This window comes from Xyrauchen texanus, chromosome 20, assembly GCF_025860055.1.
Source record: "Xyrauchen texanus isolate HMW12.3.18 chromosome 20, RBS_HiC_50CHRs, whole genome shotgun sequence".
NCBI lineage: Eukaryota > Metazoa > Chordata > Actinopteri > Cypriniformes > Catostomidae > Xyrauchen > Xyrauchen texanus.
This window is the reverse complement of record NC_068295.1, coordinates 18,670,479-18,685,838: the sequence shown is the minus strand read 5'-3', so window position 1 is coordinate 18,685,838 and position 15,360 is coordinate 18,670,479.

The following is a 15,360-nucleotide window of genomic DNA, read 5'->3' as shown; positions in this document are numbered from 1 at the left end:
ATCCAATAATGGGTCAGATTGAAGATCTGGATTTTATGTTTAGACGTCGTCACATTTCATTCATGACATGCAGGGTTTTGAGCAAATTCATAACAAAAGTAGATATACATAGAAGATAGAATCAGTATTGTTCCAACTAACAAAGTTTAAAAGTCATTATGTGTGTGCATTACACAGTGATTTTAAACAAATGCACATGGCACAAATATATAAAGTATGCGTGGCAGTGGCATATAATCAGTATGGTTCCAATTGATAACATGTCTTATTCGTTAATATAATTTTTTCACTTGATTCTTTCTAATCACACCTCAGAATGTATATACATGATACTGCCAGTCAACTTGTCCAGCAGGTGAACTGAAATATTTCGTGAATGTGTATCGAATGTTTTCTTTCTTATTGAGCAAATCAACAACAAACTCATCATTCGCTGCTGAAGCTTGTAAAGAAATACATTTTTTTTTTTCATTTGCTCGTTAAGAGAAACCACTTGCTTGTGTTTCGTATTGTGATTTCATGGTTGTTTTGCAAACTTGTCGAGTAGTTTTTTCCTTCTCATCCGTAATGGGTGTAGGTAGGGCAGACCAGTTGAAATTTGGTTTGCGCCACCTAACGTAATGGCTTAAAGTTACGGTGATTCAGTTTGCATAATCGCTACAAGTGAAAGAGTCAATCACCCTTTAGATTAGATCTAGTCAGCTTGAGAACACACATGCACATTAGCTGGACTAGTCCAAAAAAATAGCATCTTATCTGTGCTAAGGAAGCAGAATTTATAAAACTTGTTGTCAGTTTTAACTGCTGATTTGAAATATGTTGTTTGATCATAATCTTGGCCGACTGTTTGGAGATTTAGATCTTTCTCCATTCAAGTAGACAGGAGTTGTACTTTTATGTCAAGTCAATTTTATTTGTATAGCGCCTTTCACAACACACATCGTTTCAAAGCAGCTTTACAGAAGATCAGGCATTAACAGAAGATAAAACTATAATGACTATAATGTCTATAATGTCGATGAATCATCATTGTGTAATTAGATAAAATACAACTGTTAATCATGTTTATAAATAAGTAATTAAATAATAATTGTATTTATAACCCCAGTGAGCAAGCTGAATGTGACTATGGCAAGGAACACAAAACTCCATAAGACAAATAACCTTGGGAGAAACCAGACTCACTGTGGGGGCCAGTTCCCCTCTGGCTAACATCATGAATATAATGTAAATATTACTTATGTATAGTTAAAAGCATGGTTTAAAATTATTAAACTAAGTAAGTGTTAAGGGTCAGTGTTTAAACATCGATTTTGTTTGAACTGTAAGATTAATGACCAATGGATTAACTGCAGAAGTTCACATAGGTGCAATTGTCCTTGTTAATTGGCTGATGAAGGCTTTTGTTGGCAATTGTTAGTCTATGCATTCCATTTCAAGATCGTAGTCCATCAATAGACCGAGGTGATGCAGGCAGCGATCAGGGATGTGAAACGCAGTTCAACCTGGCCGGTTTTTTGCTGAGGTTCGGTGTGGTCCATCCTAAATCCAAGGTTCAGACAATGGTATATGAAGTGTCCCATGTCTTATGGTTGGAGTTGGCATCTGTTCATCCTCTGAAGTCCATCATAATAGACTGAATTGATGTTTGGCTGGCACCGGCTGCATTTAGTCATCATCATTCAGCGACATGTAGCAGTGTAGTCCAACACGAAGCAGGAATGGTGGTGGATCCAGCCGGATCTGGTGACCTCAGGATAGGAGTCCCGATGGTTTATGGTTTATTATGCCGCTGGTATCCATGCCCGAGAAAGTTCCAAAGAAGGCTGCAGATGACTGACTTGCCCTAAAATGGACTTTGGACACTTAAGCGTATAAAAAAAAAATAAAACATAATAGTATATTCAAACTAGTTTGCATGTCTTCTGCTCTTTACTCTGTCTCAAGCCATATGATAGCCTCGGGAACAGACAGAAATGTAAGTTTTATTAAAACTTGCCATGACGCAGTCAGTGATGAGAAACAAGAACCATAACAGACATCAAATGTGGCTCAACACATCTTGAAGCACCATATTTGAATATACACAAATGTGAATATCATTTGAAGCTGCAAGGGGAAGATTTTGGCTTTAGAAAGTTTGGAAAATAGCACAGAAGTCATATGGCGTATGAATGCTCGACAGCATCCTTTCACATTCACTTTGATTACATGCAGAAGAGCTGCGTGAACATTTTGCTAAACTACTTTTTTGTATCCATGGAAGAAAGTCAGTCATACAGGTATGGAATGACTTGAGGGTTAGTAAACAATGACAGAATTAAAATTTTTCAGTGAACTAACCCTTTAATTAAGTGGGGAAGAGCGAGAGAGAAGGGAACAATTTCTTAAACTTGTTAGCGTCTTAAAAACTGTCTGTGATACTGTATGATAGTTAGAAAATCCACTGAGGTCAATAGAGCTGTTATTTACATAAACCTCATAGACTGAAAATGAACATACATTTTTTGGTGTGCTTCAATAACCTACAAAACTGCACAGCACACATGGCCAAATATGCAGTATTAAACTCCAGACTAAGTTTATAGCATTCTGTGCAGCAGATGAAGCGGCAGTCAGACAGGCCTGTTTCTCTTCTTCGGCACTGAACTAAAAGTGAACTCACTCTGCTATATATAAATACAGCTTTGCAGCCAATCAGTGGCGTGGCTCCGGGGCATCATCTTGCTGCGCTGACTTTCCCATTACGATAATGTGAATCTCTCGCTCAGCCTCATAATACTGGCAAGCGTGGATAAAATACTGTCTCCCCTCTGCTCCACGCCGGCCTGCTACCGCTCCCACCACACACACTGAGAGAGAGTCTGTGCATACTAATGAATTTGTGCTTCAGGGCCTTGGGACTGGCAGCACTGCACGGAGCAGGTGCTTCCTGTAGGGGGCGCAATATAGACTTGACATGGTGTGCTTCATGTAGCACAAAGTTCTATACAACTAATGGGGATTTTTTTTTTTTTTGTTTAAATGAAAGATATTTTGCATATGACTGCTTTCGATGAAATGGAATTCTTTGTTCACTAATAATCCTAATACATTAAAGTACTTCTTTTTTTTCACGACATTGCCACCTGGTCACATGAACAAACCCCCCACACTCACACACACAGGTACATTTTTCCACAGAGAAGCCCAGGAAAACACAGGCCAAAGCAGTGGGGGTGGAGCTGGGTGACTTGTGGAGCATGAACGGAGAACATGAAAAGAGCATTTTGATAGGGACACTGTTTGCCATTTCTAATTTGTAGGCGGGGGACGAGAATGGGGCGATCACAGCTTGATTCATATTAAAAGTCAATTGGCCTTCAAATTCCTCGGGTCCCCCAAAGTCACTACTGGTGAGAAGGAAATGAGTCTTAATGGAGTGGCAGTGCCACAATAAAATATCGGAAATTGAATCTGACCACAAAACCCAATGGTCCAGGCACAGTACCTGAACGACTGACCATTACAGATATGAGATTGTTTTGGACCATTTTTTCCTTATCTATTATTTGGGTATGGATGTCCTCTGATTCTTCTGAAGTCCTTTAGTGTCCACCTTTCCTCTCTTGCCTGAACTTCAGAGCACTTAGCGGTAATCTGTTTCGGCCTCACTTTTAATTTCTCGCATGTCTGCCTGCGCTCTGAGTGCTGGGGAAACTGGGAAGGCAATACAAAGCAAAAGGCCATAAAACCCTCCTGCTGCGTGAGATATATTAACTTTAACCTCATGGTAATTACCAAAAACTATTTAAAACCAACTTTTCCATTAAGGATGCTTTCTCCCAAGTTACTTGTGACAACTGCCCACATTTGAATTTACTTTAAACTACCACAATGAAGAATTAAAAAAAGATGATAAGTGGACATGTAGATGGTCATTTTTACCAGCTAGAATGAAGTCGGATAACTTTAAATATGGTTGATTGAACATCTAATTTGCAACTATGTTTGAAGGGATGGAAATTCTGCAAAACATAAATGTTGTTCCAAACCTGTATTACTTACTTTCTTCTATTGAACATAAAAGGAGATTTTAGGCAGAATGTTAGTCTCAGTCACCATTCACTTTCATTGCATCTTTCCCCCATACAATGAAAGTGAATGGTAACTGAGACTGTCAATCCTTAACATAAAATCTCCTTTTCGGGTTGCACAGAATCAAGAAAGTCATATGAGCTTGGAACAACACAAGGGTGGTTAAATGATGACATTTTTCATTTTTAGGTGGTGAACTACACCTTTAAGTGCACTTGCATATTAAAACTGCAGTGAAGAGGACATCAAGACAGTCACATAAATCTAAAAATATAAGTAACATTAATTAAATTAAACCAATGGACTGAGCTTTATAAAAAATAAGTAGGCTACATACCTTTTTGCAGTTGTTTAATAGTCACATCTGAAAGGTTGAGATCAGCATGCGTATCCAGAAAGATCTTGACACGAGCACACATTGCCCTCTTCAGGCCTGGCTGTGTAAGATGACTCGGCTTATTCGTCATCCTGGCTGGAGGAAATCCAAACAGCTCAATATCATGTTTAACTAATCAGACAAGAGAATCCATTTAATGACAGCCTTGAGACATGAGATAAATGTAAGCCACTCTCTCAGTCAATTCAAACTGCCTCAACACTCAATCAGGATATAATCTACGATTCGGAACTAATAGCCAGAATATAGAGGTTTATTTTGTAAACATGGTACTCATTTGGCTAAGCTTGTTAAGCCACACTCATTTTAAGTCTAAAATGACTTTGGCTTCAGCTACATGTGTAAAGACAACAACTCTGTGCTTCTCTCCCAGCCTCTCAATCCTCCCTCCTCCTTGCCTTTTCTCTGTATTCATCTCCATGACAGATGCAGAGTGAGGCCTGAGGCTGCAGTTAAGAATATGTGATGCAGAGATTCTTTATTAACATTTCAATCCCATTCCCATTCCCTACACGACATAAATTAGATGGGACGTTAAAGGCTGTCAGCTGTGGCGATCTGTCACAGCGTCTTGGCTCCGTCCGTAGGTTGTCCCCTGACTTCTGCAATTTCTAACATCACCTCCGACTAGCGCCTGTTAAAGCCAAGCCGATTTTCTCGCAGTCTTCACCATGGCTACACACAGTGCTGCCAATGAGACAAACAGCACTGCAGAGTCACACTATGAACAAGCTACAATTCAGCACTTTTTACGGATCCTATTCACAGATTCGGCCCACTCACCAGTGTGTGTGTGTGAGATGTATTCTAGTGTGATGTGACTTGATTATAAGTGGTATATTTTCAGTGTGCTCATGGCAAGATGTGCTGTGTCTTATGGCTAGCGCAACACTAATGTATTCATCATTAATCTTATCAGCGTTGCCTTTCCACATCATTTCAGGGCAGTAGCACGATTTTTATCTCTAATTTGATGGTAATGAACCCATCAGCATGGAGTGGTTGATGAATATGATGAAAAATAGCATTCATATTCACTTTGGACAAGCCACAACTTCCACATTTTCTTATCTCATTAGAAAAACTGATATTAGAGTAACTCTTTATTTATGAAAATGCACATTAATCGTGTAGGTACACAAAAAATCCTGATCAAGACACTTTTAAAAACAGCAACATGCAGTTTAAAGGGTCATCATTAACTCAGCCTCATGTTGTTCTAAACACAAATTTATTTGTTTCTGTGGAACACAAAAGGAGATGGCAGAATGTCACCATTCACTTTAGATGCATTGAAAAGTTCAAATAAGATGCAATGAAACTATGGTTTCACAATAAATTTGAAAATTATAATCACAATTGTTTTGATCAAAATTTGTATCACGATTATTGTCTTTATTGTGATTATTGTATTATAATGTTTTAATTATTTCAGGGATGCACAATTTGGACAAAATTATCACTGTTGCCACTGCTTAGATATCTACTCTAAAAATAAAAGATTTTCAAATGTTTTGATCAAATTTAATGTTTTGCCCATGCTTTACTGCCAATAAAAAGTTACTCTATATAAGGTGTTCACACTTGAGTCCAATTTAGATCAATGTTTTAAATCTATTATTGAAATAAATATGTCCTGATTATTTGTCATCTCATCTCCTCCTCAGTCAACAAAAGATACTTGTAAACTTCTGCGGCTACCTATGCTCGAAAGTTAAATGGTGTTAGGTCAGTGGCAAACTTCTAAGAGGTCGTGATAGGTCAGTTGAGGTAAAAATGGATTAGTGAACTTCAAATCACCATCATCACTAAACACAATGAAAATGAACAACAATTTGTAACTTTACCTGGCTTAAAATTTGTGCTTGCTAGGTTACTAATATTGCAGATGGTTATGCTTAGTTAACCGTAAGAGGCTGAAACAGTGATCGCTGTTAAAATAGAATTAATTGTGTAGCCCTAAATAAAATTGAATGGTGAATATGGCTAACAACTCTAAAAATGTCTGTCATTTGAATGGTAAAAGACTGTAAAAATTCTACAGAAAAAAAAAGTTAATTAAGTATTAACTGTAAAATATACAGTAAAATTAAAAAAAATATTTTAAGACAATATAGGTGGTTTTTTAAAAAGAAATTGTCAAAATGACATTTTTTTTATATGTAAAAAGATTTTCTTGTATAAATAATGGTAACAAATGTGCATTATGTTTAACAAGAGAGTACATGTACTTTTTCAGTAAATTAATGTTAGAATTACAGTAAAAAACAATAATCGGGCATTCCCAGAATTCTCTGCATGACCCCTCATATCTCACAAAATTTTATGGGAATAGTTACATTTCAACTTCATTTTAATATCAGTTACATTCACTGGGGTGTTCTGTTTTATATTTAATGTAGTTTAGTTAATGTTTACTGCAATATTAAAATTTCACAAGTTACCCTGGTGGTGTTTAGTGTTTGTGTGAGTGATGCTGAGCACTGTCTCTACATGTTTATTGGTCATTGCTCTTGGAAGAGCCACTATTGGTGAACGTCATGTCATCATGTGCTATTCTTTAGTTTTATGGTGATTAACAATACCTTATAAAGAAAAAAGCTGATTTTTACTTTTTTTTTTACAGTGCCACCATGGTCATATAAATTATAACAGTTTTAAACTGTAACATTTACAGGTTGTTCTGTAAAGTTGTTTACATTTTTACTGTATTTTTTTACATAATTATTCTGACAACCACAGCTGCCAGTTTTTTTAGGTGTATGCCCAATATTTCCTTTTTGTGTTCCATATAAGAAAGTACGTCATACAGGTCTGAAACTATATGAAAGTGCTTAAATGCTGACAGAATTTTAATTTTTTGGGTAGACAATCTCTTTAAGGTTCAAGACACCTTGACAAGACACTATTGGGGATTCTGTCTGATGCAGGCAATATTCAGCATAATGTAATGTATGCTAGTATAGCATGGGTAGTATAAAATTTGTAGTGATGTAGATATCTTTAGCTATCAAAGGCAATCAATCTTAGTTTTGTCAGTGCTTTTGGATCCTATCCTAGCATGCAGTGGGTCCTGTGTGGTTTTTGTTGTTTTAATTGATAGCTCAGTGGTACACAGAGTAGATGAAATGTCAACGCTGAGAGGGTCAGCACTGCCCCGGAGTCTCCATGGACTCCCCTCTCCCTCAGATAGGAACACAAATTGGATATGAGGTTTGATCGCCAAGTCCAAATGTTATGTTACCATTTTTTACACATGGACACAAATGGTGGGGCGGGGGGCTCTGTGTGACCGTAAATGACATATGTTTGTCACCTTTAAATGAAATGACCTATTTTGTTGAAACAGCTTTAAGCCTACTTGTGCTCTTTCAGGAGAGGAGGGCTGCAATATGTCATAAAAGATTGGCTTTTCTTTCTGCCCCAGCAAAACACAGAAACACCCTCAGGGCATGTCATTTCCCTCTCTGGGAAGGTTAACACAAAGCTCACAATCAAAAGAGTTACCCAAGCAAAAGTAATGTAACTATAAAAATAAAAACGATCTTCCATACAAAAAAATAAACAAAACCCTTTTTGTGTGACACAAATAGAGGCAGTCTAGCCCAAAAAGGATGATGATTTTGCTGTCCTAAAACCTTTATTGAACTTTGGAAGCCTTACAACGACTGCTCACACGCTGCCCATATTAGCGAGTTAACTACTGTACGCTTTGCCTCCCTGCTGGTTCTTGAGTGGCGAGCGCTGATGAGCACTTTGTCGCCTGTGCCTTTCTAAAGAGGAGAGGCAGCAGCTTCTGTCGAGTTGACTAGATGCCAGGCCTTCCAGTTTGGCCCAATCCCTCAAGCATGAGCCTCACATATTCAAGCTGTTTCAACAGCCTGTCAACTAATGGGATTTGGGAGAGGTACATTAAGCCTGTATGAATCTGTGAGGGAGAGAAGGACTCTGGATGCTCATATTGCTGTGCCATATTAAAGGGCTGGAAAAGAGCTTCCCTGCTCCATGTCTTCCTGTTAAATGTCAGGCCACATATGCTGAAAGAGAAGCAGCATTAGCTCTGATATGTTTTGCTTATAGATCATTAAACTCATAGAAACCTTGATTTGTCCAATAGGGGACTTTTTTTTCCTGCGGGTGACAATTTGTTCACATTTTAAATCCAGTTTACTGTATATTATCTTAATGTGAGGAGGTCAGTCCAGACGATGTGTTGGCACATCAGACTGAAATGGGGACTTTTGGAACAAAACATTCAGAACGTTTACATGAAGATTTGTAATGCAACACTGGCAGGTTTTTGCATTGTCACGCTAAAGTCTTAATCTGTCTGTCCAAGCATACAGGACAATGCATATTCTGATATTTCATTAATTAGTCATTTATTAGTCAGCTAAGGATGTGTTAAATACACATTGCATGTCATCTCTGTCTTTTGGTGCATGTGCACAATACCGAGGCAAGTTGCCATCTGATTAATGTGTATACATGCTTGGAAAAAGCAGAGCTACAATTACATTATCTAGGTCTGTTAGTCCGACTGTAAATTTGATTAAATTCAGAAATGATTGTTTTAGTCTGACTGAAACTAAACTTTTAAAGTGCATGATTGCAAACGTACTGAATGACAGTCACTCTCAATACAACAATCTTGAGGACATATACAGTATATACTGTACGTGATGGAGAAGCATTAAATAGTTAATGGAATGCATTAACTATTTAATGCATTATTTCTTTTAGGCCATGTTCATACTGGAGGTTCTGTTATTTAGAGGTTTGTGAATTGTGTTAGAGCCAATTATATTTATTAATTAACACAATAAAGTAAAGTGCCGAGCAGTGATTTGCTGAAAGATTGTATGGACAGTGGTATGAGTGGCATAATGAAGGCCATTTCTCCAGCTGGGTATAAAATAAGAAAAATACATCACCCATATTCTACCCAGCAGCATGGCCTCGAAGAGGCTTTCACTCCCTGTACTGCAAATGGGAAGATGGCAGAAGGGTGATACATTTCAGCAATGCCTTGAGTACTATAGACTAATCCGTGCAAGCAATCACAGGAATAACTGATAAACCAGATAAGATTTAATGTTCCCGGCTGTCACTGTGGGATGGCAAACCTCTGACACTTTGATGTGTATGGTGTGTGTGCATGGGGATGAAGTGTGTCTGTGACTGATGGAACTGTGTTTGGGCAAATGACAGCGGCGGTGCTAAAGCGAGCTGTTTAATTAACCCTACGGCGAGTGGCTTGTCACAAACGCCCATTTCTTCCTGACTGAGGCCTCAGCAGATCTTCAGGAAAGGCAGGGACGCAGAGGAGGGGGAAAATAGTAATAATGTGGATCCCCAACTCAAGATTGCTTTTTTTACTCTATTTTATGGGTCAGTGATCTGCATTCATTACAGAGACGTGAAGACATTCAGTCGTAAGACTAATGCCTCCTTCCTTCGTACTCAGAGTAGTTTGTAGATTAATATGAGACACATTAATCTGTGACGTCTTTATCCAGGTATATTTTAAGCCGTAAATAAATGGGAGCTCTCCACTGCAGGCCTGTCTGTGCTTTCATTTAGCAAAAATTACAAGATCGTTGGTTCCTTATTCCATTAGATCAATTGAATTATAATCAATTAAAACCATGATTGTTCCTGCAGCATTGATCTATTTCTCTCCTGGCATTTCAATAATGTCGACACTTAGTCAAGCACCAGCAAAGCGTCTGTGATTTGAGAACAGGACAGTGAAGGGGTAGATTAGCTTTGGGAAAGTTCAAGCAGAAACCCTAAATCAAGGCTGAGTTTAACCCCCATTCATCTTGCATATTGATGGCCACATTCCCTCCCTCTGCTTGTCTCTCATAGGGATAATGCATTCTCCAGCCTGGAATTCTCTCAGAGCAGGTGACTTCGTCAGTTAAATCAATAGAGAGTGTATGGCAGCGGGTCAGCAGTCACATTCTGCACTGCGTCTTCAGGCAGCAGGCTGACGGTTGGAGTGTAGGAAATTTGCTTAAAGCCCACACCAATTAACTTCAGGATGATGAATGCTGTTGGTGGGCAGGGAAGGACTGAGGGGCTCTGCCTCTTTTTGTGCAAGAGTCTCAGCTGCTTTGGTAAAGAATGGGGAGAAATGGGAGGGGCCACTTTCAAACAGATAAAACTGGGAGCTTTGGGTCTGGGTCAGCCCACCCCCTAATGATTATGTCAATCTGTGTAAGTGAGCCAACATTGGAGCTGTCAGGGCATAATCAGTCAAAGCTGGATTTGTAAAAGGCACTGGGGAGCTGCATAAGGCTGGGCACAAGACATTTGCATGGGGAATTGGCCTAATCTTTGGAGAGGAGGTGGCACAGGGGTCAGACTCTTTTGTTGAGGTTGACAGTGAGCCCTGTTGAAATGAAGTGAGCAGCGTGTGTCTCCTCATCACACAGTTCATAAAGAGAGAGGAAATCTGGTGGAGGAGGGACGCAAAACAATAGGGAGAAATCAGCACAGCATTTTCACAATATGGAGACAATTGATCAAGTGCTTCAAAGAAATGAACACTTCATAAAAACATTTCATTTCCAGCAATGTTCAACACAAGGATGTGACCAGATATTCAAGACTGAGGGGGACCAAATATAAAAGATTAGGAATTTGTGATTGAAAAAAAAATATATATATATAATTTGTTCATCCACTATTCTGAACATCCATGGTGGGCATTTCCCTGGTTCAGCAAAAGAAACAAAAGGAATTCATACAATGAATACAACTTGATTAAGATGCACCAATGTATATGCCAAACATCTGTACTGGCTGATAAAAGCAATTATCTGCATCAGACGATTGTTTAAAAACAGCCGATAATCAGGGCAAATTATATCCTGTTAAAAGAGGTGGAAAACTTGCAGAACTAGGAATAGAGTTTAAATTTGTAAGCTTTGCACTGCTGGAATTTCACATGGTGGAACCACAATTTAAACTTTTAACACAACTAATTAGATCACTCACCTTAAAGCGCAACACAGCAATGAATATGATGAGTTTATTAAAGCTTAAGTGGAGGCTACTTCAGCTAAAAAGAGACAAGCTTAGTCATTCAGAACTCAGTAAATAAGAACATAAAACAAATTACAACATTTTACCAATTCAATGTGAGCCTAAAAAGAGGCTATTTATAATTCAGTTATTGTGAGAAAAGAATGTTAATGTGAGTTAATCTTTTTGCGTATATATCGGACATCAGTATCGGCACACACATTTTGTATTGGTGTATCCCCATATCTTGACTACATTACTCTCTTTTATATCTACACTGAAAGTGCTGACCATATCAAACACCACCAAACAAGCTTTATATGAGTTAGCAGTTTATTCTTATTTAACAGCCAAACAACAGCCCCACAACTTTGTTTCTGACCCTATAGATACACTTAACAAAAGGTCAAAGCACTTCCTGAGATGCACACTTGGTAAGTGACAAATCAAAGAGTTTTTGAGAAGCTAGCATGGAGACAAGAACATTTAAAATGTCAAATGGCTGTGAGGAAGATGAACGTCATTTTGGGGAGCAACAGCTGCTACACTTTGAACAGTCAGGGACCAGATGTCACCCAGATACCACTATCAGTATATTCACTACTGAGCAAAACCATTAAGTAAAAAGGGGCTGAATGTTTATGACTGAACAGCTTACAGTTTACATCTTATAAGGTGCACTGTAATGTACTGTAATTGATGGAAATATTAACTGTAAAAAACAACCTAATGGACCAAAAAAAAACAAAACCAAAAAAAACATTTGTCCTCACACTAACATTCCTCCAGTAATTAGGATTCTTGCTGAAGAGCTCATATGGCACCCACAGTTATCACTACTTCACTTAAATGATAAATCCTTTGCATAAGGACTTCTATGAGAAACATCTGTGCATCCAAATATAATCAGTGGTAGCGTGTTTTCGTGACAGTTGTTGACACCCGTATTCTCAAGACATTTACACATAAAGCACTCCAGAAACAGCTGTTTAGCTTTGAGCAGAAAATAATACCATAAATGTGAGCGTTATCATGTGTACAAGTTTGCTATTGCGATGATTACATCACAATTTGTCTTCAGTCTTAAATCATAATTTTTTTTACATGTTTTATTCTAAGCAGATTAATTTGTTACTGTTTAAAATATAAAACATTTAACAAACCTTTACTTTACTTTGTGTGGCTTAATTGACCATAAACAAAGAAAGAGATGTAAAAAATAGCCTAACATGTTTGGAATTATAATAATTTTTTAATGGACTAAAAAAGTCCTATAATGCTCTCTCTGTATCTCCAGTGCAAGAGCTCCCACTGTGACAACAGCCTGTGATATCTCATTTAAGATCATTTACATGGAGACATCGTTCACTCCCCCTTTAGACAAAGCTTATCCATCGTTATAAATCAGCCCAACGTCAGACAAAAAGCACAGGTCAGCAGTTTTTTCCCTTAAGTGTCTCTCTTCAACAATCTGCCAACAGCTCTTTAATATGTTTTTTTTTCTTCTTTTTCTTTTCTGCACTGGATAAGTATGCCCTCTCTTTAACCAGCTTTGCAGCTACCTTTGTTTCTCATAAAGGAGAAAATTCATCTAATCAATCCCTTTTAGTATGTTATCTGTTTCTCCTGACAACTTAAGTCCATATTGATTTGCCATTACAATGTTGGATAATCTCTTGTCAGTGGGACATTATAAAAATTAAGCCATCTTCATATACAGTACCTTGCAGACAGGGTCGATTTTCGTATTTTTTTTTTTTATTTATTTTTTTTTTTATATAAGAAACCAACATGCTTACGATCTGCATGCTAACACATTCAACCACGATATATAGCAAACAGCTTCTGAGGCTTATTTCTAATTTTGGAATGATGGTTTCATGATCTAAAACACAAATATGCATTGGCATACAGTAAAGATGCAACATATAACAAATGAATATGCATCCCTTACAATTTTTCATTTTCATTAAACGGATAGATAACCCAAAAATGAAGATTGTTCCAATCTTGTAAAACATCCTTTCTACTGTGGAACAAAAAAGGAGATGTTAGCAAGGGCGTCACTAGACCCCTTTTACTGGGGCACGTGCCCCAGTATAAATCTGCTGTTCCCCTGTAAAATCTCAAGTTTGAGTTTTAAAAATGTACTTTATTTGTCAGTGAATTCATTTAGATTGATAATCCTGGAAAAAGAAATGGATCTATCTATCTAAATACATCACAGTAATCCAGCCAATCAATGCTATTTAAAGCAACGCAGTTTAACCAAAAACACAAATCTGATGCATGCGCGAAGTAATCCATGTCCGTGCGGCACGCGCCTGTGCGCTTGCTATAACCAAAGCCACTGCTGATTGCACAGCCACACACACATTTGCACCAGCTATATGTACGTTACAACTTAGCTTAGTAGTGGCGTAAATGGGCACTAAGTCAAAATTAACACACTACTAAATATTTGAGCGTTGCACCATGAAACTTAGGTAGGATGTAACCCTACATATGAACTAAATATTTACAGAAAACTCCAACCAGGAGTAATGGTTGGAATAAAAAGCAGACTCATTTAATGACATCACTGTGCTCATGTTTTGCGTGATAGTCATCAATAATTTCGACATATATGATATTGTCGGCATTTACACTCATTTTCATTTACACATTTTGCAGACGCTTTTATACAAAGCGACTTACAGTGCACTTATTACAGGGACAATCCCCCCGGAGCAACCTGGAGTTGCCTTGCTCAAGGACACAATTGTGGTGGCCGTGGGGATTGAACCAGCAACCTTCTGATTAACATTTATGCATTTTAGCCCATTACGTTACATTTACAAGAGAGAAAAACAAAACGTATTTTGAAGCAGCTCTTCAGCATGAAACCGTTAAACAGTGCAGTTTTCAGGGTGCGTCATCCGGTGTCAAGTGTCAACATATACGAAATATATAAGATATTAAAATGAATAGATGTCTTATTTTTCCAGCCTGTTGTATTAGCATTTATTTATCTCATCAGCACTGCTGTGATTCGCCCACAGGCCAAGTGTCATAGGTAATCACAGCAGTGCTGATTTAGGGCCATATAGCATGATTGCAAGTGTGATATTGCTTATATACAACAGTTCAATGAACAAGCAAATTAAAAAAAATGTCATAACACATTTGTGCACGGAACTACTTTCTTAAGTGGTGCATCAGATTGTGCCGTTACTGGTTCCAACCAAATGATGCGTCCAAGCCTTTGTTAGTAATAAAATTTTTTACTTCAGAAATAGTATCATGGCTTGTGCTGTTTCTACCAAGTTATTGGATAAACAAGGATGTGTGTGTGTGTGTGTGTGTGTGTGTGTGTGAGGAGAGAGAGAGAGAGAGAGAGAGAGAGAGAGAGAGAGAGAGATGCTGTCAGCTTTCTGGAGATCAGCTTTCTCAACGGAAAAATAGCCGTCCAAGTAGGGGTATTTCTCCCTATTTCGCAGTAGCCGGTGCGCAAGACACTTTCACTATAGAAACTGCAATGAATCTCAGCTGTGATGAGCCATAATGCTGAAGTTGTTCGTTAAAACTGTTAAAAGCAATTTTCTAGCTGTAATTGTGTAGTAGTAATATATGCGATCAAGCTGTTGTATGTAAACAATGACTGACGGATTCACTTCACATCACCAAATGCTCATATTACACACAAAAAAGATTTTTTGACACCACCTGCTGGCCAACATATGTAATGTAAAAATAAAATAAAAAAAATACATGTAAGAGACACATATACAGTAACTCTTAACACATCTGCACTGCTCTTACACTTTAGTTTAGAATGGCACGAACACAAGCGGAGTGATGCACACACAGTGAAG